This window comes from Ursus americanus, chromosome 22 (assembly GCF_024610735.1).
Source record: "Ursus americanus isolate L20-20 chromosome 22, mUrsAme1.1.p, whole genome shotgun sequence".
Taxonomy (NCBI): domain Eukaryota; kingdom Metazoa; phylum Chordata; class Mammalia; order Carnivora; family Ursidae; genus Ursus; species Ursus americanus.
In genome coordinates, this window is record NC_142148.1 from 50708702 (window position 1) to 50733875 (window position 25174).

General features: G+C 53.2%; 1 pseudogene across 1 annotated transcript; it reads left to right on the forward strand.

Moving 5' to 3' along the window:
• Positions 1–764: 764 nt before the first annotated feature.
• On the forward strand, positions 765–24897 carry LOC148108135 (SH2 domain-containing adapter protein F-like; annotated as a pseudogene). The gene is made up of 7 exons (XR_015721079.1): positions 765–1060; positions 1439–1560; positions 14802–14943; positions 17120–17326; positions 20240–20411; positions 20555–20674; positions 24119–24897. The product of XR_015721079.1 is annotated as an SH2 domain-containing adapter protein F-like (transcript).
• Positions 24898–25174: the final 277 nt, after the last annotated feature.

A 25174-nucleotide genomic window follows, 5' to 3' on the forward strand; every position in this document is an offset into this window, starting at 1 on the left:
GGCTCCTGGGGCCACAGCTTCTACAATTCTTATTTCAAAAGGACCAGGAGGAGGGCCCAGAGTGGTCCATAGAGAATGGGTTTTGCGGGTGGGGAGGGACCGACCTAGTGCTCCATTCCCTGGCATTTTTGAAAAGCAGGCCCTGAAGGTGATGAGGAGGAGTCTGATATTCTGGGAGGGGGAGGGGAAAGGGAACCCGTGGGGGGGAGGCTGCTAAGGGTCCTAGGCTGCTCCACGTGAGCCCCTGCGGTGGGCTAGGAGGCTGGAGCGTTTTCAGTGGAGGGTCCCTGTGGACACCAGCGAGCAGGGACTCATCCCAACCCTCCCCCTCATGACACAGGGTGTCGTGCCTTTCCTTGGCACTTTTCTCACCGAGCTGGTGATGTTAGATACCGCCATGGAGGACTATCTGGAGGTGGGTGAGCCTGAGGATTGTGGGGGAGGGACCAGAATCCGGAGGTTTGGGAGCAGAACGCCCCTGTACTGAGCCCTGAGCTCTCAGGACTCGGCAAACCTCTCCTCATGACAGCCTCACGGCTACCCTGTGAGCCTGGGGGCTGTTGCCCATCTCAGGGATGAGCGAGGTGAGGCTGCAGTTAGGCCACGGCTCCCGGTGCCGAAGACTGGTGAAGCAGCAGAGCTTCCTGAAGGCAAAGCTGCGTGAGGTCTGTCTGAGTGGACCTCAGCCTCTCCCGGTGAGTTTGCCCGTGGGGGGAGAATGAAGTCAGGACCCTCCACGTCAGCAAGCACCTCAGTAGCCGCAGCAGCCCCTTCCTGCCTGAGGCTTCGGCCTCCCCTACTGTCTTCCGAGAGGGTGGTGCTGCAGGGTCCCGACCTGTAGCCAGTCCATCTGCCCCATGTCCTCCTTTCTCTGGACCCCAGAGCCTGGCCTAGATCCCAGGCCCACTATCTGTGTATGCACGGCCCCCTCACGGGTCCTGGCCATGGTGCAGCATGAGAAGGGATGGGAATCAAGTGCTCCTAAGAACCAGGGGCCTCATTCTGATGGACTTTGTCTGCTTTCCAGGGGAATGAGATCAACCACCAGAAAAGAAATAAGGTGAGCATATGTGGCGCTTCCCGCAGGGAAGGGTAGGGAGTGGGCCTCAGAGATGTCCCTGGGAAGAACATTGCTTGGCTCCATCCCCTCCACCTCACATTTCCTGGGATCCCTTGAGAAGAAAGCAGTGCAAGTCCCATCCCGTTAGGAGATGGGGACAGAGCATGGCATCCAGGAGGACTTCCCGGAGGAGGGGCTACTGATACTCACCTCTGAGAACAGGTGGAGACCGGATGAATCTGCAGGGAGGAGGATGGCAATGTGTGCCAGGACCTGGGATGGGTGCCCGGTCCCGATGCTCTACCCTCACCAGACCCTGCAGCTCCCTGCCCCCCCTCCCAGGCTCCCTATACATCCTGTGCTTCTCTCTCTGCTCAGGAATATCAAGTCATGACAGACATCATGCTGCTCCAGGTGGCTGCCGAGAATTACACCCTAGAGCCCGAGGATCCTTTTTGGGCCTGGTTCCAGGCTATGGAGCCGCTCAGCGAGGCTGAGAGGTGAGGCCCATCAGGAGCTGGGTCGGTGAGGTTCGGGGTGGACTCTTTCTGCTGGCCACTCCTGGGATCCTCCTTCCCTGGGCAGCCTCAGGCCTTGTTGCCGGGGCGCCAGACTCCAGCTGTGGGCAAACACTGGCAGGGACTCTTGAATGGAAGCTCCTGGGCAACTCACAGGTGTCCCTCTGTCCTTAGCTACACCCTGTCCTGCCAGCTGGAGCCCCGGTCCTAGCTGGTCAGCAGCACTCAAGAAGAAGAACTGGCCGCAGTCAACCTCAGGGCTGAGCAAGTGTCCAGTGGCCCTGCAGGGATTCCTCAGCAGCTGCATCCTTGCGCCCATTTTCTCCACACCCCTTCCCCCCATCTATTTCCTTATGTAGGGGGCACCATTTAGTTGTTTTAAATAGTACCGTGATAGATTTGCATGTTAGGAGATTAAAGCCCTTGTTTTGTTTTAGAGCCCGGTGTGTGGTTTGGGTCTTTTACTTCCTACAGTAATGGAAAACTTGCACAGACTCTCATATTCGTTCCTGACCTAGGAAATCTTCCAGAGTCATCAGCTACTGTATGTGGGAGGAAGGAGAAGTGCCAGCCCTTCTCCCTAGCCACTGGAGGGCACCCCCAAATCCCCCTTACTCAGAGCACGTGTCCATTTCAGTCAATGAATTTGGGCAAACAGCAGAGACAGCCCCTCAGAACTCCTGAGATTTAGAGGTTGCAGGGACTTTCCCAGGAATAGCAACAACCACTGAAAGTGGGAGTCTTTAAGACTTGTACGCCCCAGAGCGCCTTCCTGCCCCAGGACTGGGGTTGCCTTTCTCCGCTCTAAGGCCAGGAAGACTGTGTCCTGCTCCTTCCGTTGAGATGCTTTTTTGGTTTTGTGTTTCGTTTTGTATTGCCCCCGTATTTGGAACTTGTCATATTGTAGTTCAATCTCTGGAACTGCATCAGCACCTAGTGGGGAAAAACACGGAAGGAGATCAAATCCTGCGTGTGAAGGGGACAAAGCCAGAGGAAGATAATTTGCAGATGGACTCAGGGCATTCAGGACTTTCCAGCCTCAGTCTCCCCGTTGGCCGTTTACCAAGTTTGGAATCTTTCTGGGATTCTTGTCAATGATCTCTGGATTCCCTTTCCTGCTTGCTATGTGTGATGGGAAAAGATGGGAGGGGTACCTTAAAGGGCACACCTGAGCCTGGTTCCATGAGTATCTATGCTGACCTAGGAGCCAGGATTTCCAGCCTTCGTGCATCTCCTTATGCGGTTCTTCTGAAGCAGCAGTTCCCTCCAGGCCCCAGGCTCTGCGTCCGATCCATGGTAGCCACTGTTCCCTGGCTGGCATCTGCTGGATCAGGGATGGGTTCTCTCTTGCCAGGATAATGGGTCATATCCTTTTTTTTTGAAGTTTTTTTTAATTTATTTGACAAAGAGCAATAGTAAGAGATTGAACACAAGCAAGGGGAGTGTGAGAGGGAGAAGCAGGCCTGCAGCGGAGGAGCCTGATGTGGGACTCGATCCCAGGACTCCGGGACCACACCCTGAGCTGAAGGCAGATGCTTAATGACTGAGCCACCCAGGCGCCCCTCATTTTCATTTTCTTAATGACTAATGATGTTACACATCTTTTCATGCATATAGTTGCCATTTTAAAACCTTTTTTGGGAAAGTGGCTGTTCAGGTCTTTTGCCCTTAAAAAAAAACCAACTTGGGTTTTCTTAATATTGAGTTAGAAGAATTGTTTATATATTCTAGATGCAAGTCTTCTTCAGATATATGTTTTGCGAATATCTTCTCCCATTTATGCATCATGGAGGATTTTTGAGAATCAGGAAGGTACGGCCTGGGGGGTAGATAGTACTCCGAGGCTGGTGTGTTTCATTCTAGAGTCTCTGATACTTTCGTAGCTGCTTCTGCTGCCAGACCTTCCTCCAATTCTCTCTCACCACAGTGACATGGAAACATCATGTCACCTCCACCTAAAAACTGCAGGTCAGCTCTGGCCTCCACTGCCCACCCTCCACCTCACTGGAAGCAATGGTGCTCACCTCCATACTTTTCTTCCTTGTTTGGTAACACATAGGAGCAATTTTTTCCTTGTATATCAGATTATCACATTATATGCCTTAAAAACATGCACTTTTGTCAGTTATAGCTCAATTTAAAAAATCGAGCATCATGTAGCGTTACTATTGCTGCATAACAAATGACCCCAAATCTTATCGTCCAAATAACCACCCTTTGTTATTGCTCGGAAGTCTACAGTTCTGCTGATAGAAGGCAAGCTCAGCTGATCTCAGGCGGGCTCGCTTGCACACCTGCAGTCATATGGAATCTCAGTCTCTCTGTAAGGGGTTCAACAGAATCCAGCCCCCATATTACCATTAGCCTGCTGTTTCTGTCTCTGTGGTTCCAGTTCATCTAACCGCATTGCTGTACTAACACGGCTTCCAGCAGCCTCTGGAATCCCTCTCATGTGCTGCTGGGCCCAGAGACGGCTTGTAGACCTCTAGGATTGTTTTGATTTGGTTCTCTGAGAAGCAGACCCTGAGAAAAACACTTAAGTATAAGTAGCTCATTTCAGGAAGTTGAGAAGTGGAGAAGGAAAGGAAGGTAGAGGGGCAGCCAATACAGTGTCTGTGTTAATGAAGAGGCTACCACTGAGAAACTGGGGCACAGTCCCACTGGGGATGTGCTTCCAGATTGTCCCATCTAAGGGACAAAGAATGGAACCTTTGTTGAGGTTGAGAATCATCTGCTGAGAGTTAACGTGAGCCTCTTTCCTCCTTAATCAGGGTTTTGACTCTGAGGCTTCTCCCTCAAGGCTTTACTGCAAAGGAGTTGCTGGCCGTGGAGGCTGGGTCTAGTCTTGTCAGCTAGGTTCCCATTTAACTATTTTAAGTCCACTATAAGTAGGTGATATTTACCTGGTGGGTAATCACAAAATGCAAATGGACTCAAAGGATACCAGAAGGAAGTCTGACCTGTTTTCCTTCGTGGCATAATCAGCTAAAGCCCCTCCCACCCCCTTCAGGGACCAAGGGGGCTGGATTTCTGGATTTAAGGCTGCTGGTGTGCCAGTAGTGCATTGGCTGCACCTGTTAGCGCTTTCCTGTGGGCAGCAGGATGGAATGCCCATCAGAAGCCAGCACTCCATCCTCTCGTGCATGCATCACCAAATAGAAATCTGCTTTTAATGAAGCAGCAGATATTTTTAGTGATTTATCAGGAAACGTTTTGTTACACGGGATGATGGAATACCGCAGAACATTCACGTAATCCCTGCGGCCTCATGATTTGAAAGTCTATGAAGGAATTTAAGCAGTTGGATGTAAGCAAGCTTAACAGTAGGAAGAGCACAAAATGGCCTAATTTATCAGAAGATATTGTGTTAAAACTTGCACAAGGTGGCTTCTGAGCTTGCTGTGCTCAAAAAATGAACAAGGGTTGTGACAAGTCCCTGCTTCAGATCCACTGATTCTCTCCCAGGCTCAGACTAAATGTTTCTAGGCCTGTGTATTTTTCTGCCTTTCAGATTTTCACCCTCTCACAAGACTGTGTTGGACCACCATTTTGGCTCTTGTCCCCTCCCCTGCCTATCACCAGCCACGCTTTCAATCTGTTGTAGAGATGGATACCACTATGAGTATCTTCTTGCTTTCCAGGCTGAATTAGCCCCACCAGTATCAACGTTCACACCCGGGTTAATTGATTAACACATTCATTTGTTTCAGGAAGTAGTGTTGAAAGTATCTGTGTGACCAACATTAGGGCGCTCAGCAAACACAAAGCCCCAATATTTACTTACACTCTCTTGATGTCAAACATTCCAGTTTGAAGGTGGGGGGGGAACAATGTTCCAGTTTAAAGGCCATGAGGCCGGAGGGATTCTCTCTAAGTCAGGAAAGGGAAGGCCTCTTTGTTCTATTCTGGCCTTCAGTTGATTGCATGTGGCCCACCCACATGGGAGAGGGCAATCTGCTTCACTGTCTGCCAATTTAAATGTTAATCTCATTCAGAGACACCCTCCACAGACACAGCCAGAGCAATGTTTGACCAAAATATCAGGGCGCCCCATAACCTAATCAGGTTGACACATCAAATTAACCATCATATTATTCTTCGTTTCTTTCAGCAGCTCCAATTATGGATGTGCCTTAGTTTATTAAATCAGTCTCTGTTCATGGACAGTTGATTATTTTTAATCTTTTGTTATTGTGAGTAACTCTGCGATGAACAGCCTTGGGCACACATATTCATTTGTTTGCCACTGCATCGATGGTTCAGCTTCCCAGAGGTGGGATTTCTGGGTAAAAGGGAAAATGCATATGTAATTGCCCCTTCCTGGAGACTGTACCACTTTGCGTTCTACCAACAATGCCTGAAAGCCCTTGTTCCATGGGGAAACAGGGATCCATGTTTGGTCAAGGAGAACACCATCACTCTTGGCTATGGAGATTGCTTTAGGACCAAGCTGGCCAATGGGAGTGATCAATGGGAGTTTTTTGTGAAAGCATCAGGACACAGAAGCTGTCTCTCCCTGGGGATGGCTCAGCTAGGTGTTGTAAATCTCCAGTGTCTAGGGGCGACCACATAGAGAAAGCCTGGTCAAGAATGATACAAAGAAGTAGTGCCGAGAGACACAGAAAGGACAGTAAGATGGAATCCTGATGGAATAATAGAGCCCCTGGATCCAGCTGGACCTGAATCAGAGGCTATTCCTACACTTATTCAGTTATGAGACCAAAACTTCAGTTTTTAAAAGCCAAATACAATTTCACCTATATGTGGAATCTAACAAGTAAAACAAACAAGCAAAAGTGCAGAAACAGAACCATAAATAGAAACCAGTGGCTGCCAGAGGGGAGGGGGTTGGGGGATGGGCAAAACGAGTGAAGGAGAGTATAGGCTTCCAGTTATGGGATGAACAAGTCACAGGGATTAAAAGTACAGCATAGGGAATATAGTCAATGGTATTGTGATAGCATCGTATGGTGACAGATGGTAGCTACACTTGTGAGCATAGCATAATGTATAGACTCGTCCAATCACTATGTTATACACCTGAAACTAACATAAAGTGTATATCAACTCTACTTCCATTTTCAAAAAGTTGAAATGAATCCATTTTCCTAAAACCAAGAGAGTCCTAACAAATGCAGCATGCTGCACAAAACAGGATTTCTGCTTTCACAGTAATTTACAATTGAAATGAAGGCATAAAAATTGAGCTACCCTATGATCCAGCCATTGCACTACTGGTTATCTACCCCAAAGATACAGACGTAGTGAGGAGAAGGGCCATATGGACCCCAATGTTCATAGCAGCATTGTCCATGATAGCTAAATCGTGGAAGGAGCCGAGATGTCCTTCAACAGATGACTGCATTAAGAAGAGGTGGTCCATATATACAATGGAATATTACTCAGCTATCAGAAAGAACGATTTCTCAACATTTGCTGCAACATGGACGGCACTGGAGGAGATAATGCTAAGTGAAATAAGTCAAGCAGAGAAAGACAATTGTCACATGGTATCACTCATCTATGGAACATAAGAACTAGGAAGATCGGTAGGAGAAGAAAGGGATAAAGAAAGGGGGGTAATCAGAAGGGGGAATGAAGCATGAGAGACTATGGACTATGAGAAACAAACTGAGGGCTACAGAGGGGAGGGAGGTGGGGGAATGGGATAGACTGGTGATGGGTAGTAAGGAGGGCACGTATTGCATGGTGCACTGGGTGTTATACGCAACTAATGAATCATCGAACTTTGCATCAAAAACCAGGGATGTACTGTATGGTGACTAACATAATATAATAAAAAATATTATTATAAAAAAATGAAATGAAGGCACGAAAAACAATGAGAACAACGCAAGACAGAGTATTATCAGGTGCTATACTTTCTGTTATAGACTGAGCGCCATTAGTCCTTCCGAAGTCAGAGGAAGGGCAGGCAGTGGGCCGTGAGGTGATAGGATTTGGGTGGGTGGGACTTTGAAGAGCTCCATAATCCTGTGCCTGCAATTTGAAATCTGATATGGTCTGAGAACCAAAGTTTTTGTAGTGTTGGGGCAAACTTGTGTTCAAGGTGGAGGTGAAGAAATTTTAAACTGTCAGCTTAGGGGCTATGGCCTCAGACCCTGCCAGGGGTGATAGATATGTCACTTTTGGTAGATGTACAGTTTTACACTTCCAACGTCTGAACTATTTAAATTCTGAAACACTTTTGGCCCTACAGAGTGCCTAAAAGACTGCTTCTGTGCTTCATGTCTCAGGGAAGTGAGGGGATGTGTTTTCTGAGGCCTCGATGTTGGGGTGGGTGACCCCAAGGGAACCCCAGAGGCATGACTTGACAGGCACCCATCCCATGGGCAGCAGGAAAAAGATAGGATGCCTTAAGCACTTGAGATGTATAAACTCTCCGTGTCTCCAGTTTATAAGTCTCTACTACCATCCCAGTGGGGCTGCTGCGTAAAACTAGTCAGACTGTGACCTGCACAAAGTTGCTTTATCAAGGGAGGAGGTGGGATAACATCCAAGCTGGGCCACCCTTCACTGGCCACGTGGGCACTCTGGCGCCGGCCACCCATTCAGCACTGTTGGGTGATGTGATGGTGGTGGCGACAGTGAGGCAGAGGGAGCATTATTAGGCCTTGTGCTTACTATTGACCAGTTAGTGTCCTCTCCCTGACCACTGCCCATTGGCACATGGGCCTGAGCTATCCCTGGCCTTCCTCTCTGCAGTCTTGGAATGGCCTAACAGGCTGCCCCCCAAGCCATGGGCTCCTCTAGGACAAGGACCATTGTCCTCCTCATGTCTGTATTTCCCAAGTGCCTGACATGCTTAGCATAGAAAGGGGTGAGTGAACTACGTCCGTTGAATGGTGACTGTCCATTGCTAGGGTGACCCGAAGGTCAGAGACTCCCTTAACCACAGCTCCCTTTTGTACATTTCCCCACAGAGACTCCCAAGGAAGGGGCTGCACCCACACGGCCGTGGGTGATCCACAGCCTCTTCTCACCGAGGGCATCCACGCCTCAGCCTGGGTCAGCTCTGTGATCTGTGGGCTGTTCAGACCTTAGGGGCCAAGAGGTGTCTGACTCCTTTGTCAGCTGCAGGGACAGGAATGAAATCCAGCAGGATCTCCCAGGAGCTACACAATCTGTGGTTTCTTCAGTGGGTGTGATGAGAAGCATCCAGGACGCCATCAGACTGGCTCAGGGGCAGGGACATGGTCTCTGCGGGCCCTGACCTGGAGCCTCCCACCATTGAGAGAGAGCAGCTCCTCTCGTTTAGGAGCAGAGTTTGGGGGATCCCAGAGTCTTCCCTTAGGAAGAGTCCAGGCTAGGTACCTTAGCCCCTTATCCTAAACCCAAGTTGCTGTGCCTGAGTGGTGAGCTGGCCCATTGAGCTGGAGTTTCTCTTCTGTGCAGTGTTTTGTCCTGATTCTCTGTTCCTCTCCTCTCAGCCATGCGGGTCTTCTTGGCTTTTTGCTGTGGGGTCACTTCCTGAGGTGAGATAGGGACTGTAGACCAGGATGTGCCTTAGGCTGGCCCACTTTCCTTCTTCTTCTTCTGGAGCCCAGTAGCTGGTGGGTGGGTCAGAACCCTGTGAGAGGGCCTGGGTCGTGAGGTTTGATGAAATGGGTGGAAATACTTCTGTGATGAGAAGATTGAGGAGAAATGAGCCCTGTGGAAAGTGAATGTGGCGGGCAGGAAAGAATGGGGATTTAGACAGGGCCCTGAGAGGACCTCCCCATGCAGGGCTCTGGCTACTGGCCGTCCCTGAGACCCACTGCTGCATTTGGCAAGGGGGCAAGGGTGGCCATCTGGGCAGGACTGGCAGGGCAGGTGTGGGAGCAGCAGGAGCCGCACCCTGAACCAGGCAGGCAGGGCCTCGCCATCTGGCCATAGGAAGAACTCCTTCACGGTGCTGGGCCCTGTCTGGCCTCCAGGCCACACTTTGGGCAGAGGGGTGAGAGAACGGAGCCTTCCTTTCTTTGCTCCCTTTTCTCAGATCTTCAACAGGAAACACCTGATCTAATTAGGAAAGAGGGACGGGGAAGGGGCCCTAATTGGATGAAGCTTTGAGCTGCCTGTGACCATCTGCACAGTGTGTCCTTTGCCTCTATCCTGCCAAGATGTGTGTGCGTGTGTGTGTGTGTGTGTGTGTGTGTGTGTGTGTGTGTGTGTGATAGAGAGGCAGAGAAAGAGATGATGTGAACAATAAGACAGGCACCCTGGATGCACTGAAACTAGGGCTCTTGTTCTTAGCTCATGGAGAGGCTTCTGGGGTTCATGAAGCTCCAGAAATTGTGTGCAAATATTTGGGTGCATGAGCATTTTTCTGGGAAAAGGCTCAGAGCTCCCAGATTCTCACAGGGGTTCACAGGGCCCAAAATATCAAGAATTTTAAAAAATAGATACACCTCATACATGGCGTCCACGTGGACTTGGATCCTCCAGGCCCAAATTTGGAAACAAGTGAAAGACAGGTAGAAAGAGGAAAGGGAAGGAAACGTTGAGGGTGTCTGAAGTCAAACCAGACATCTCTGCCTCAGGGTCAGGAGGGCGAGTAGGGGCTGCTGCTGCAGGATCGTGCCAGGATTTCTATAGCATTAAGTGACACTGGCCTGGGTGCTCAAAGGGACCCACCACCTAGAAGACCTGGTCCTTGCCTTTTTTGAGTTTGTTTGTTCTTGCTTTTTCTTCTTATAACTTCCACTGAGTCTGGAGTTCTGATCTGTTTATTTTGCACATGTCCTCCGAGGGAGGCAGAGGGAGGAAAAGAGAAGGGTCCCGGACCTTTGTGGACTGGTTAGATCTCTTAACCCTTTGGGGCCTGGGCTGGCCATCTTTGCTGCCATTGGTGCTTTGCTGGGGTTGGGGGGCTACTGCTGAGGCCTGCGCTACCAGGGGATTTTATGGCAGGCCCGTCCACTCCTCCCACTGCTGCCTCCTCATGCTGTGGCACTCTTTCGGGAAGGCATTTGCAGCTTGTTGGCTTGGTCAGTGACTCAGTGACACCTCAGTCAGCCCTGGAACTCCACCTGTTGGAAGCTGGGAACGGCTAGGGCGCTGGGGAACATGGGTGGGAGCAGCTGGCTGGGGCCTGGGTCTTGGAAGGGTAGCTGTTGCCCCCTCCAGCTTGCCCTCCCCGCAGAACCAGCGGGACGCTAGTCATGCGAGAGCAGAGGGGGAGCCCAGTCCCTGCATGCAGTGAGCCTGCGTTTCCTCCAGAGTCTGGGGCGCAGCCCCGGGGCTTCACAGCACCTCAAGGTACCTCACTCTTTTGGAGTTTGCTTTGTGGCTGTCACTGTGAGCTCCTGGAGGACCCAGAAATTTGGTCTTTTCATCTTTAATGATATAATGGCAGACAATTACCTAATACCTACCGTGTGCCTGGTACCATTTTGAAGCAGCCGATATGTTTTAGCCCAGTAGCTTCTGACAACCCTATGAGGAAGATTCTGTTATTATCCCCAGGTGATATAGGGAGACTGAAGCACAGGAGTGTTGGATCACATGGTTTCACAGCTAGCCAGTAGGAGAGCTGAGGTTCACAGCCAGGTAGCCTGATGGCAGACTGGCTGCCGACACCATGCCATGGGACCATGGCACCTTCGGGGAGCCCTGCAGACAGGAGATGGGAAGTGTTCACCGAGCACGGGAAGGAGACTCAGAGAAGGAATGAAGAGTGCATCCCGTGCTGAGTTCACCATTTCCTGAACCTGAAGGCCAGCACTAGCCACCCAGTCCTGAGGTGGCCCCAGACACACCTTAAAAGGGTTGTTGACGTCCATTGTGTGTCTGTGATGTTCGAATGTCTTACAAGCATGACATTTCTTCGTACTTAGAAAAAGATGATAACAAATTTGTTTCATGTGAAGGAGTTTCCATGGCAGATAAAATTGGGAAGGGCGTTGCAGGAAGTGGGAACAGAGGGTGCAAAAAGTTTGATCTTGGGGAAGGTAAATAGTATACCATTTCCAAAACTGACAGACTTTCAGCAGAGAAAGGATTTCACGGTTAAATACTTTGGAGAAATGCCGAGTTAAACAAAATTAGACAGCTCTCTTTGCTACACGATTGCTCAGAGCCTTTAACATGCTGAAGTGTATTTTAAATCTACGAGTAGAGGAGAGAAGATGCTACATTTCCCAAGTTGTCTGGAAAATCTGCAGCAAGGCACTGAGAGTCAGGAGACCTGGGTCGCAGTCTTGTCTCTACTGATGCCGTCTGTGTACCCTGTCGAGCACCTAAACTCTGGGCTTTAGTGTCTGAATAGAAGAGATCAGCAGCAGGGCTAACATCTATCGAGCACTGACTCCATTCTAGCCTCCAAACTAAGGACTTTTACACTCACTGTCCTCTTCCCAATCCTATGAGATATTCTATAGGAGAAAAACCAGAGGCTTCCAGATGTCAACTGAAGACATGGAGGAAAGGGGGAGGGGTAGACTTTGGGGACCTTGCAGAGCCCAAATCCTGTGGCATGTGCCCCCTCCTAGCTCCCCTTGGACTGGCAAGCCCCATGGGTGGGGTCAGGAACTCCTAGCAGGGTCCAGCTGCAGAGCGGAAGGTCACGCCAGATGGTGGGCCTGCCAGCTATCTCAGGAGAGGCTGAGGCAGGAAGGAGAGCCAAGCAGGACAGCGGCTCTGGGAGGGGCACTGCCCAATTGGAACAGGCACAAGAGCCTGGTCTGGAGCCTGCTAGACGGCAGGAGGGAGGGGATCTGGTTGACAGGTGGCGTGGGGACAAGGGGACCTCTGAGCAGCAGCTACTTGCCTACTAGTTTGGAAGTATTTCAGCCTTTCAGTAGCATTCTGTCTACCAGAGGGTTTGCCTAAATATTAGCTCTGGTTTTAGGGGCCTTTCCTGCCAGTTCTTCCTTTTTGCTCTTGAACCAGAGGCTTTGCTCCCCATTCAAATGTTGGTTCTCCTGACAGCCTGCTCCCACAGCAGCTCCTGGTCTGTCAGAGTGGTCAGAGTGGGGGCGAATGGGGATCTGAGAGTCTGTGTCACTCCAGAAGATAGAGTCTGAGGAGAGGGAGACCTTTGGAGCATCGAGTAAATGTGCACTGAGCGCCTACCCTGTGCCAGGCCCTGTGACGGATGTGGTATACCACAGTGAGTACAGCGGTCAGGTAAAGGTCCCATCAACAAAATAAGTCAGGGTAGAGCAAAGGTGTCAGAAGCCTGCAGAAGCAGCTTTCCCCCACAGAGCAGTTTCACCTCCTCACGTGACCTGGAAACCACTGGGAAGGCAGCCCTGGCCTCTGACAGGGATCCTATGTGCCCAGGGTGGGTGCCCTTCTTGCCAACCTTCCAGCAGGTGTTTCTGCTTCTGCTCCGGACTCCCGGCCCTGTGGGTGGCTCCTCTGGGTGACCCGCCTAGGGCGGGGGGCTAGGGTTTCCTGGAGCAGGGTGTGGAGTCAGGGATGGAACAGAGGAGCCATTGAGCTGCCCACAGAGCTGCCGCCTGGTTGCCTACAGGCACCGTGGGCTAGCCCCAGGGAGGCCCGTGCTGGGCCTGGGAGGGGTCACAGCTCAAGTCCAGCCTGGGACTCCAGTGGGAAGGGCACTGGCTTGGTCAGGGAAGGGCTGGGGGAAGGGGGGCTCTGTAGAGTTGGGGGGACTGGGGCTTGGGCCAGGCACTTCTCACTGAGCAGCTTCCCAGGACTCAGTGCCCCCCATCCCTGTGACCCCTCCCAGGCCCAGCACAGGCGGCGGGGGGCTCAAAAAACATGCAGGAGGGGCGCCTGGGTGGCATAGCAGTTAAGCGTCTGCCTTCGGCTCAGGGCGTGATCCTGGCGTTATGGGATCGAGCCCCACGTCAGGCTCCTCCGCTATGAGCCTGCTTCTTCCTCTCCCACTCCCCCTGCTTGTGTTCCCTCTCTCGCTGGCTGTCTCTATCTCCGTCGAATAAATAAATAAAATCTTTAAAAAAAAAAAAACATGCAGGAGGAGTCTCTGTGGTGGGCAGGCAATCAGTCCCCATAGCCTCCCTGCTCAATTGGCTCCCACAATCCTGATCTGGCCCAGACCCAAAGCCTCCACCAACGATGGAGAAGAGGCAGGAGTGACCCCTCCTCATGCCGCAGGCCCCGGAGCCACCTCCTGTCAATGCCTGTCAACTCAGTGTGCGGTGCTTCCCCCGAGGTGCTGGCAGCCCTGGGTGGGCTGGGCTCTGTCTCCACCTCAGCCTCCCCCCTTCGAGAAGCCTGTGCCCAGCTTGGAGAAAAGCTCTATTGTCCTCAGCTGCACCCCGCCCTGAGCACCTTGAGCTCTTCCTCAGGGCGTGTGGCTTAGAGTTCTCTTTGCCTTGACTGGAGCAGGGACGGAGGGTTGGTCATGAACCACTTGTGAGGGAGAAAGGGGCAGTGTGGGATGTGGAAGGTCAAGGCTACGCCTTTCCTGTTCTTGTCCTCCAGGAACCAGGGGATTTCAGCAGAGCCCAAACCCTGGCTTTCTTCAGGGCTGTCCTAAGGTGGTCTCTCTCCCAGAACGGCCAAGATCCCCACTGGGGGCAGGTTGGCAGCATAATATTGCACAAAGGACACAAGTTCCAATTGGGTTCCTCCACTTCCGTGGAACGGTCTTGGGCACGTTGTTCCCTACCTGCCCTGAGCCTCCGTTTCCTTAAAATGAATATAATAATACACATATGACATGCTGATGAATGTTCTCAGGATAAACCAGCAGAACTGTGCCATAAAGTGAGTAGTTGGCTTTTCTTTTCTCGCTGGTCCGCAAATTTTTCTTTGTTCAGCATCTGGGATTGAACTTGTGGGCATGGACCGAGTTAATCTCTGAGCTGCCTGCTATTCCCTACTTGTTCTTTGAATTCCTCCAACACCTTTGTAACTGGCTCTCTGAATTAATTCCTTCTGTTAAACCATCTGGTGTTAAACACCTCTATTGCCCTGCCTAGACCCGGACTGAGGCAGGCCTTAATGCTCGGAGCTTCATCCTGGCCATTTAACCTACGGGATGGCCCAGAGGCACAAAAGTGACAGAAAAGGTAGATCTGCCACTCTGCTGGCAGCCTAGTAGGGGACTCTGCAGAGGAAGACCCAGAGCTTGTCCCCATCCAAGCTCAGAGCCTGCCCTTGGATACCTCGGGCTCTGGGTCTAAGACATTCTCTCCAGGACTCACTCCCATGGACAAAGCACCTGGGGAGAAGCAGAGCTGTCTCTCAGATGTCTGAAGCCTGCTCTCCTCACTGTCTTCCCACAGTTGGCAATCCTCGAAGACTACGCGGACCCATTTGATGTTCAGGAGACTGGCGAAGGCCCAGCAGGAGCTTCAGGAGCCCCAGAGAAGGTCCCTGAAAATGATGGCTACATGGAGCCCTATGAGGCCCAAAAGATGATGGCTGGTGCGTGATGGAGTCAGGCTAGGGGATTGCTCTCTGAAGCCTGGGTATTTGCACAACAGGCTCTGGGACCCACAAGACTAAGAGTGGTTCCATGATCCCTTTACTGGGTCCTTGGAGACCATGGGTCCACCGTGGACCCCCTTGGGTCCTTGGCCACTGCCTTCAAGAGAGTCGTCTTGGAGAAGGAGCGATGACCTGTGGTGCCTGAGATGTGAGGTGGTAGAGAAGGCCACCAAAGGTCAGGCAGATAGAGTGAGGACAGTCAGGAAGGGCAGGACAGTGGTTGGACCGGGAGTCATGGAACCCAAAAAGAGAATCACTAACTTTAGGGAAGGTGGTGAACTTGAGATGATGTGATGTCAGAGTGAAACATCTTTATGGCAATTGGAACCACATGGCTTGAGAAGGGCAAGCCTGTCAAGGAGCGGGGGCAGACAGCAACGAATAAGACCTGGTCTTGGGGAGCAGAGCAGAGGTCAAGAGAGGATCCAGGGAAAGAGTGAATGGGGGTGATCCGAGAGGAGGACAGGGGTGAGTCAGTCCAAGGCGGGATGAAAGGAAGGTTTGCTCAGGGGTAGTTTTAGTGTTGGGCATACTGAGGAGCCAAGATGAGAGGGGCCACAGGGGCAGTGAAGGGCCTCAAAGGCTGGAACGAGGCATTTGGACTTGCTCCAGAAGAGGAGGGAAACTAATATGAATTCTCAAACAAGACAGAAACAGGATAAATATGGCATTTTAAGGGGATTATTGAGGCTGCGGTGTACAGAACAGACCAGAAGAACTGGGCATCAGAAAGATGAGTTAGCAGTTGTGGAAATTGCTGAGGCTTTAAGGGAGCAATAATTAACATGGCTTTCTTCCCCTCCTGAGCTTGGAGATCATTGAGAAGTCAAATCAAGGTAACAGACTGATGAAGACAAGAATGTCAGTTTTATTACTGATAAAATAGATTGGAGAACATGACTTAGCTGTGTCTCCCACAATGGGCTGCTTAATACTTCACAGAGTTAAACTTGCCCACTCGGGCTTGGGCCATGAGGCACAGCTGTAAGCCCTCTCACGGGGGCCAGGAGAAGAAAGAGCCAGAAGGCAGAGCTGAGAAAGAGAGTGAGCATCTACGGGTGATCAGATAAGCTGCTCTCCCTCCTTGGGAGAGGGGTGGGGGCCAGAGAGCGGTCAGGAGTGTTCTTCCACGGAGCTCGTGGAAACGTGAGCCGGGAGAGTGGAGGTTCACCCTAGTAGTAATCTAGACGTGGAGAGATGAGGGTAAGAGTCATCGGGTACTGGTGGTGAACAGGTGGAATTTAGACGCTGAACGGGGGCCAGGACCAACGAGAGCAGTGTAGTGGACGGAGAAGGAGAAAGTGGGAGGGAGACTGCCCTATTTAGATCAGAGGGGTGTGTACCCCTTGGAGGCCCATGAATGCCCTGGAATTGTATATGGAAATTTGCACATTTTTCTGGGGAGTAGCCCCATAGCTTTTATTAGATTTTCACTGGGGTCAACGATCCCAAAAAGGGCATCACAGAACTGACTAGAAGAACTTCTGGGGAAAGTGGCAAGTTTGAAACATTAAAGTGAAAGATCTTGATGGTAACCGGAAGTGTATAGGGTGCCATGAGACTGGGCAAGGATGTGGGCGAATTAAGACCTGGTTCTGGGGAACAGAGACCGAGAGGGGCCAGGGGAAGAGTCCAAGGGTGATGGGAGAGGACAACCACGAAAATGACTTGTCAGAGGGGACAGTTTCAAGGAGGGAGTGATCAGGAGTATCTGGGCAACGAAGAAGGATTTTCGGATTGTCAAGTGATACTGCTTGGGATGCAAAGGAAGAACTGGAGCTGTGTAGCCAAAAGGAGGTGGATTAGGAGAGGACCCTGCCTCCGTTTCCAAAACGTGTAAGCCTCATTTCCTAAGCCCTTGCTGGCCACCTAAGGATCTCTTTCTGTCTTTCACTCTGGTGCTTCTCTGCCCCGGCCTCCATTGGATCCCATGCTTTTGGAACCCCAGAGGTGTTTTAAGGGCAAGGGACCCCAGATGTCCGGCCATTGGGTCCCCAAAGCCAGTGGCATCTCTTCTGAAGGAGGCTTGGTGTGTTGCTGAGGGCGCTGCCAGAGGAGCTGAGGAGGGCAGCCAGGGATGCTCTCACACCTCCCCGCCACCTTGCCCTGGCAGAGATCCGGAGCTCCAAGGAGACGGCAGCTCAGCCCCTGCCTCTATATGACACGCCCTATGAGCCAGAGGAGGAGGGGGCCACCCCAGAGGGTGAGGGGGCCCCCTAGCCCCAGGAGTCCGGGCTGCCAGAGGATGGCGAGAGGCCCCCTGAGGAGTATGACCAGCCCTGGGAGTGGAAGAAGGAACAGATTTCCAAAGCCTTTACAGGTAAGCCCCTGGCTGGGGAGGGTGGGCCTGCTGGGGCCTCTAAACAGCTCTCCAGGCCCAGGGGCAGGGAAGGAGTGGACCCCAGGGGTTGGGGGAGGCCCAGCAGCTGGGCTCCAGGGAAGCACGGTTGAGCGCATCACAGAGATTGGTGAATTGGGCAGTGTGGGCGCGGCACTGTGTGCGGGGTCAGGGAACGGGCACAGGAGGATGAAGGGTCTCCCTGCATCACCACCTCTCAGAGGCCAAGAGGCTTAGGCCACTTCCGTCTTTTGGGAGACAGGGCCTATTTTAAAATAAAGAAATTCCAAACAAAACGATAAAACTTGTGACATATGTTAAATACTTACATTTAACAAAAGAAGGCATTGAACACCCCAGACACGGAAAACGGTTGTGTGTGTAACCTTTCGAGAACCCAGCCCTGAATCAGAGAGCTGTGTCTCCCAGTAGCAGACTGTGCCAGACCAGGGACGCCTGTGCCCCGGGGGGGAATTCGGAGGAGCAGGAACTGGTGGGGAGAGGGAGGCTGTGAGAAATGCCCTTTGTTGAATGAGGGTTAGGTTTCTCCTGTACCAAGCACCCCAGCGCCTATCCCAGGCCTGGAGTCCCACCTGGGAAGGTGTGTGTTGGTGGTCTGAGTGGGTGCTGCTGCAGCCTGGAGAGCCTGGAGAGTGCTTTAGCTCCTGGGTTCTTGATTCGGTGAGAACATAAAGGATGTAAATGCCATTCGACTTCACCCCCACTCCCAGGGCCCCCCACCCCTCCTTGGGCACGGGGCTCATCCTGGAGCCGAACTCAGCTCTCTGCCCTGTCCTCCCCTCCCTGGCAGTGAGTAGGAAACCACAGGCTTCTGATTTGTTTCCGGTAAAGCATGCACCATTGAGTGGGACCGTTTATCTCCAGAAGTCTCCTTGGAGAATCAATACTGTTTGGATTGCTTAATGGGGAAATCTATGCTCGTCATTAGGAAACCTCGTTAGCAGCCCTGCAGCCGCCAGTGGCATCCCTCTCTTAATTGTCAGGGCTCGGGATTGAGGGTGTGGGGGGTAAATTTCAATAAAACATCTGCCCCCACATCAGAGTATTCATGACATCCTGGAGCTGGGCTGTCCGTCTCACTGCCCATGGCTTCCCAGGCCGTGGGGAAAAGGAGGAAGGGCGGCAAGTCTGAGGGTGCCAGGAGGCTGTGGGAACCTGGGTGTGGTGCTGGGAGGCGAGGGCAGCTCGTTGTCCCTCGTTTCCTCCTTTCCTGGTCCTTTTGGGCCCTGGAGGCTTATGAGGGTTCAAGTGAAGGGGACCCACACGGCTGGCAGGGCAAGACTCTGCCTCCGGCTATTTGCTACCTGTGCCTCCCCCCTTCGACTACGCAGCCTGGTGTGATCACTGTGGCTCCATCCAACCCTCCGAGAGTCCTGCTCCCCCCTCAGAACCCGTCCCTGCCTCTGCTCTGACCCTCCTCCTTTCTAGGCTATTCTGTGTCCTGGCTCTGGGTTTTGGTGTCTCAACCTCTGCCTCTCTCTGTCTCTCTCTCTGTCTCTGTCCCTGTCTGTGTCTCTTCTCCCTGCTGCTACTGGCTCCAGTTGACATTAAGGTCATCAAAGACCTGCCTTGGCCTCTGCCGGTGGGACAGCTGGACAGAAGCTGCTCCCTGCCTGACGGGGACAGGGACATCTCCGGTCCAGCCTCACCCCTCCCTGAGCCCAGCCCGGAGGACGGCAGCGGTGGGTCCTGTGGGAGCTTCTGGCCAGGGTGACATGTCCTCTCACACCTCAGGCCCTGTGGGCTTGGGTTGGCAGAGCTGAAGTGGGGTAGGGTTTGGAGAACCTGGAGGAAGAAAGAAGGGACAAAATACACATTCCTCCTTCCTCCCAAAGGTGTGGGGAAGGTGTCTCCTAAAGGAGTCTCTTTCTAAATATCTTGCCCACCATGCCACAGAAATCCACTATTTTACATTCACTTCTTTGTGAGTATTTTGCCTGACCCAATCCTTTGGCAATGCAAGTAACTCTTGAGGTGGGGGTGATGCTAGCATAGGAAGTGTCTGACCCCTTCGGGCAAGGGACGGGTCTGGTCCTTGCATCTGGTGACTGAGAGACAGGAAGGTCCTGAAAGTGCTACAAGGAGAGAAAAAGCCCAAATGAGGAGAAAGGAAGCACCGAACACTTCATCTCTGTCAGTTTGGTACAGAACGGGCAGCCAAGTGCTTGTGAGCGCCTGTTTGTACATTTGTGCCTGAGTGTGAGGGCTACTTTGTAAATGCAGGATGAAGGAGGGTCTCCATCGCCTGTCCGTGGGTGCCTGTGCTCATGTGACCCACTGGCTTCCTCCCTCGTGCTGGCTCAGTGGTCGGGCCTGCCCTGGTCTGGGAGGGCAGAGCCGCCTCAGCTGGGTGTCTCCGGTGGGGGCAGGGAGCCTGTGGGCAGCAGCCCTGGGGGCGGGGGAGGGGCGGGCCGGCGGCGGCTTGGGGCAGGATGAGCCTGTCAGGATGGCACCAAGGGGAATCGGATAATTGTTCTCAAATGCATAAGTCACTTCGACAGAATGGCTTGGCAGGGTGATATGGAGAACGGTCATGAACTCTGAGGAGGAGAAAGAAACGATATTATCGGCGCTGAAGCCACCCGGAGGGGGAATGGAACAGGGGAAGGCAGGCAGCTGCTCCAGAGGGAGAAGTTTAAGTGGTTTCTCATGTTGCTTCTCTCCCCTCTCCTCCCACAGCGTAGGGACTGGTAGGCGCGGTGTGGCCTAGGAGGGCTGCGCCCCACCCCCACAGCCAGTCAAGCCCAGGAGCATGTCCCACCCTTCCAGAACATTCCTTTGACCCCTTTTGGCAGAAAATGGTGGAGCCCTGGTTATTCTATAGGGCTCTATCTCTAGGGTCCTCAGAGTCTATGACTGGTATATTCCCCACAGCCCAGTTTGAAGGATCTGAGAAGAGCTGCCTGTCACCTGGCCGGGAGGAGAAGGGGCGGCTACCTCCCCGACTCTCTGCAGGGAACCCCAAGTCAGCCAAGCCCCTAAATGTGGAGCCCAGCAGCCCCCTTGGGGAGTGGACAGACCCAACATTGCCTCTGGAAAACCAGGTGTGAGTGTCTGTGTCCAGCTGGGGACTCTCTCCCCTCCCTTCCCCTCCTGCCACTGGCTTGCCTGCAGGGGACACCCAGAATGGGTGGGCCAGGACGGCGAGGGACCCAGCAGAGATGCCCCCTTCCTCTCTCTTGTCCTCAGCTGGTACCACGGGGCCATCAGTGGAACAGATGCCGAGAACGTGCTCCGGACGTGCAAAGAGGCCAGCTACCTGGTGTGCGACAGCGAGGCCAGCAAGAACGATTTCTCCCTGTCCCTCAAGTGAGTCGGGGTGGGCCTGCGGTAGGCAGGATGGGCTTGTGAGGATGGCACCAAGGAGGATCCATGGGAAGACAACCAGCAGGACAGGAGAAGACTCCAACCTTCCCCCCATGCCCAGCCAAGCTGGGGAGAAGTCCATCCCCAGGAACTTTTGCTGACTCTGGGCCCTAGGGACCTGGAGCAGTCTGAGGCTCCTCCCCTGACCTCAAGGAGCTCAGAGTCCGTTAGAAGAAACAGTCAAGCTACAGTGTCCAGCTCCAAAGTTTATGTCACTTACCAGCTGTGTGCCCTGGGGCCCCCTTAACCTCTCTGGGCCTCAGTTTTCTTACTTATAAAGTAGGGGAATAATAATATCTACCTTATAGGGAAGGATCCAATGAAATAATATATGGGAGGCACTTAACATGGTGCTAAGTGCTAAATAAATTATCACCTTCATCTTTATTAATGGCAGTCCAGATGTTCTTGAAGCACCGGCAAGGAAATAGGAACTTTGCCTGAGGGGCTCTGCAGGGGGAGGCGGAGGCTGGATCCTGGAAGGAGGGTGGAGCAGTGGACACAAAGCTATCGTTCACTCTGAAGAAGTGGGCAGGAGGACCGGGCGCTAGTGGCTGATAACTGAGTTTTAAAGGATCCAGGAAGATGGGGGAGGCAGGGCGCTCCCTTCCCATCAGCCTTCCTCCTAGGGAGTAGATAGACACAGAGAGGTACTGGCCTCCTACCAGAATGGCCAGCCCTCCCCTCGGTATCCAGGAGTCCTGCCCGATAGAGCCTGCCCCCCACATGGCAGCCTGTCAGATGGGTTCATTCGCATCGCCCCCATCACTCCTGGGACATCTGTACCACCTCCTACCACATTTCTCAGGGGCATTAGAATACAGGTATACCCCCACTTCAAACAAATGCAATATACAGCAATGTGGGACTATTAAACAGACATTTGAGGATAATTATTGAACTTCAACTAAAAGATAATGGGAAAATGCCAGTCTAGAGTCAAACAACCTGAATTTTATTCTTGGGTTTCATAAAACTAGCTTTGTGACCCCAGGCAAATCATGGAACCTCTCTGGGCCTTGGTTTCTCCCTTTGCAAAATGCATTGATGGGTACCTCTTAGGTTTCTTGCAGCTCTCATACTCTGCAATTGTCATAAAATCAAAGGAGCATTTAGGAAAAGTTCATCTGTCAAAAACCTGATATAACCCTAGGAATGTGTGTTGCTTTAACAGTTAAGAGTCACAGAGCACCTACTGTGTGCTGAGCCGTGTAGTCACCATCTCCAAACCAACTGCCAACCTGGAAGATGAATCTCTTTCTTATAGACAGAAAGAAATACAAAGAGGTATGTGACTTGCTCAAGGCCACCAGGTAACAAAGTGCCAAAAGCAGGATTTGGACCCAGTTCAGTTCAGTCGGACTACAAGAACCGCACTATTCCATTGCATCGCTCCACCAGTCCTCAAGTCTGGAACAGTCCAAGGCTGAGACGGCAAGGGTCTGGCTCTGTGAAAGGAGCAGGGCGGGGCTCAGCCTTATCCTGGGGAGTAAAAGGGGAGGCAGGCCTGGGTGCTGCTTCGGCCCAGGCTGAACCAGCCCCACCAGCAGCTGTCCGCCAGAGCCTCGCTTGCATATAAATGGCTTCTCTGAAATACAATTAAGGTTTCTCTGCTCTCTGTAATGGAAGGGCTTTCACTGGTGATTAAACAGCTTCCTCCAGAAGCCATGTCAGCTCTGGCCCTACCGCCCAGCTAGTCCCACCCAGACTCCTGAGGGTTGGGCAATGACTCTGCTTGGGACTTTATCCCAGGAGGTCAGTTATCCAGATGGAGGCTTGTTGCCACTTTATTGCCCTTTTTGGCCAGATCTGTCCCTCAAGGAGAAGATATAATGTAGTTTTGGGGAGAGGTGATTATCCCAAGTGGATTGTGGTTAGGGGGTTTTCTCCAAACTGTGAGAGGGAGAGGGAAAGCAAGGCCCAAGCTGCTGCCCACAGCTTTGGGCCTGGGCCATGGCATAGGGCAGACAGGGGAGGGGGACTACTCACTGCCTCCCCTCTCTACCACCCCCAGGGACTGCACATTTTCCTCAGGCCCTCAGCTCCCTTCCCCAGGGCCTGTGTGGTCACTGTCAGCCTCAGCCATTATCTGGGGCCTACAGAAGAAGGATGCCCCCCCCACCCCCCCACCCCCGCCCATACACACATACACCCAGCCTGGGGCCCCCAGCAGGCTTTAGGGCACAGTATCCTGGGGCAGGGAGAAGGAATTGGAAGCATGGGTGATAAAGGACTGTTTTTTTCCTGTCATCCCTTTCCTCTCTTCAGTCATCCACTCTCCATCTTCACTTGTGGGCCCAGTGAAATGGGTCCCGTCAGAGGCCTCTTTGTACGCAGGCAGGGGAGGGAAATGAGGTTTGTCAGCCTCACCTCATATGAGGGTCCCCCTCACCGGTCCTACCTCCCATACTAGTTTCTGAGCCCTGCACTTGTCCCCAGGTAGGCTCTGGCCCCGAGAGACAAGTATTCAGGCTTCAGGGCTCCCCCAAACACTGCTTCCTCCTTGCTGTGGACCAGGCCTGGTAGCTTGGGCAGACACTGTTCTTGCTCGGGCCCCACCCCCATGCTTTCTCTCTAAGACAGGGTGCCCGGACAGCTGGGAGCCGGCCAGAGCTCTGAGCAGCAGGGTCCTTGTCTTGCGGGCAGGGCCAGGCACTGATGTGGATTTCCTGGATCGTGTCAGGGAGCTGGGAGAGGCAGTGGAGCCTTTCTCTCTGAGGGAGGGAATGGAGTTACAGCCTCACCGGTGATGGCATCCCAGGCTGAAGGGACAGAGGAGCTAGGGGCTTGGCCCAAGGCCCAGTTAGCAGGAGGGTAAAGGGATATCCCCAGGACAAGGCGGTTGAGCCTCCCCGGATTTGGGGTGGGCTTCCAGAGCAGCTAGCTCACCCCCTCCCCTGGTTTCTGCAAGAGAGAGCCTCAACCAAGATTCGCTCAGTTGTCACATCTGTCCACACACGGTCCTGCCAAGGATGTTTGTGTCTCCACATGCGTCACTAGGAGCCCCCACCGGTGTCGTCCCCCACAGATCAGAGATGGAGAGGGTAGACCAGCTTTGGCCACATAGGTTGGAGGGCACCGGTGCTCGGGTCCCAGGGTCTGGGGCAGGGAGAGGGGTCGCTCCAGTTTCCACTTGCACACGCCCTGTACACTCACTACACACACATTCTTGGCACACCCAGGGCCCTCACCACAAAGCCAACGCCTACGGTTACCTACTCACAAAATCCCCTCTGCCTCCTCTCTGTTTTCTGGACCGACCTCCACCTTCCCTAGTCACCTCCCCACACAGCTGGCTCAGAACAGCCACATTTGCTGCGGGCGTGGGGGAGGGCAGGGGGACTGGAGAGGGCCCCTACTCACCAGGGTCTCCTCTCCTCTTCCCAGGAGCAGTCAGGGCTTCATGCACATGAAGCTGTCCTGGACCAAGGAACACAAGTACGTGCTGGGCCAGAACAGCCCACCCTTCAGCACCGTCCCTGAAATCGTGCACCACTACGCCAGCCGCAAGCTGCCCATTAAGGGGGCCGAGCACATGTCCCTGCTCTATCCTGTGGCCATTCGGACTCTGTAGATGTGAGGCCTGGGCACTGTGACAAAGCTGGACCCAGGCCTGCGCCCATCCCCTGGCTGAGGGCGCTGGCCCTTCCCAGGGACATGTTCTGTCAAGTCTTTCTTCCCCTCTCCCAGAGATCAAGTGAGACCTGCAGATTCCTTAATTTATTCTAAACGGGAAGGCCTTCTGGGGCCTCGGAGTAAAAGGTTGTCTGGAGCGGAGGACAGAGGAATCCCTGGGGAGAGAGGATAGCCCCTGGAGGAAGGGGGCTTCAGAGCCGCTGGTCTCCGGAGGAGTTTAAGATCCGCAGCTGCCCCGCCTCTTCCGCCCCCAGGGCACAGGCGGGGACCCCCTTCCCCACCGCCTCCTTCCCCCTGGGTCAATGCGGGGCGCCCTGGCCATCTCTCCGCCTCCACCCCTAAACCACCGACGGGCTCCGTTCAGAGTCTGGTGAGGGGATTGGGGAAGGCAGACCCCCCCCCGCCCCGGACGGAGATGGCCTCAGGGGTGGGGAGACGAGGGGAAGGGCTCGGGCCGGAGGGAACTTGCGCAGTCCCCGGGCTGCCCCGGCTCCCGGCCAGATGCAAGAAATAAACCCAGTCCTGCCAGGCCCAGCCGCGTCCGCGCCTCCAGCGCCCCCCCCCCCGGGCTGCCGGGGGAGGGAGCGGCGAAGCGAGCGCAGATTCTGTTCATAAATCAGCTCTGGAGCGACCCAAGCCGGCTGTGAAAAGCACTTTCGAAGCATCGAGTTGCTTCCCTTGACGAGATGTCAAAACATCCCCCGCCGCTCCCGCCGGGCTGGGGGCACCCGGAGCCGACCGGCCGCGCGGCGCCCCCTCCCCGCCGCGCCGACGACGGCCGCTCCCCCGAGCGCGTCCAATTTCCTG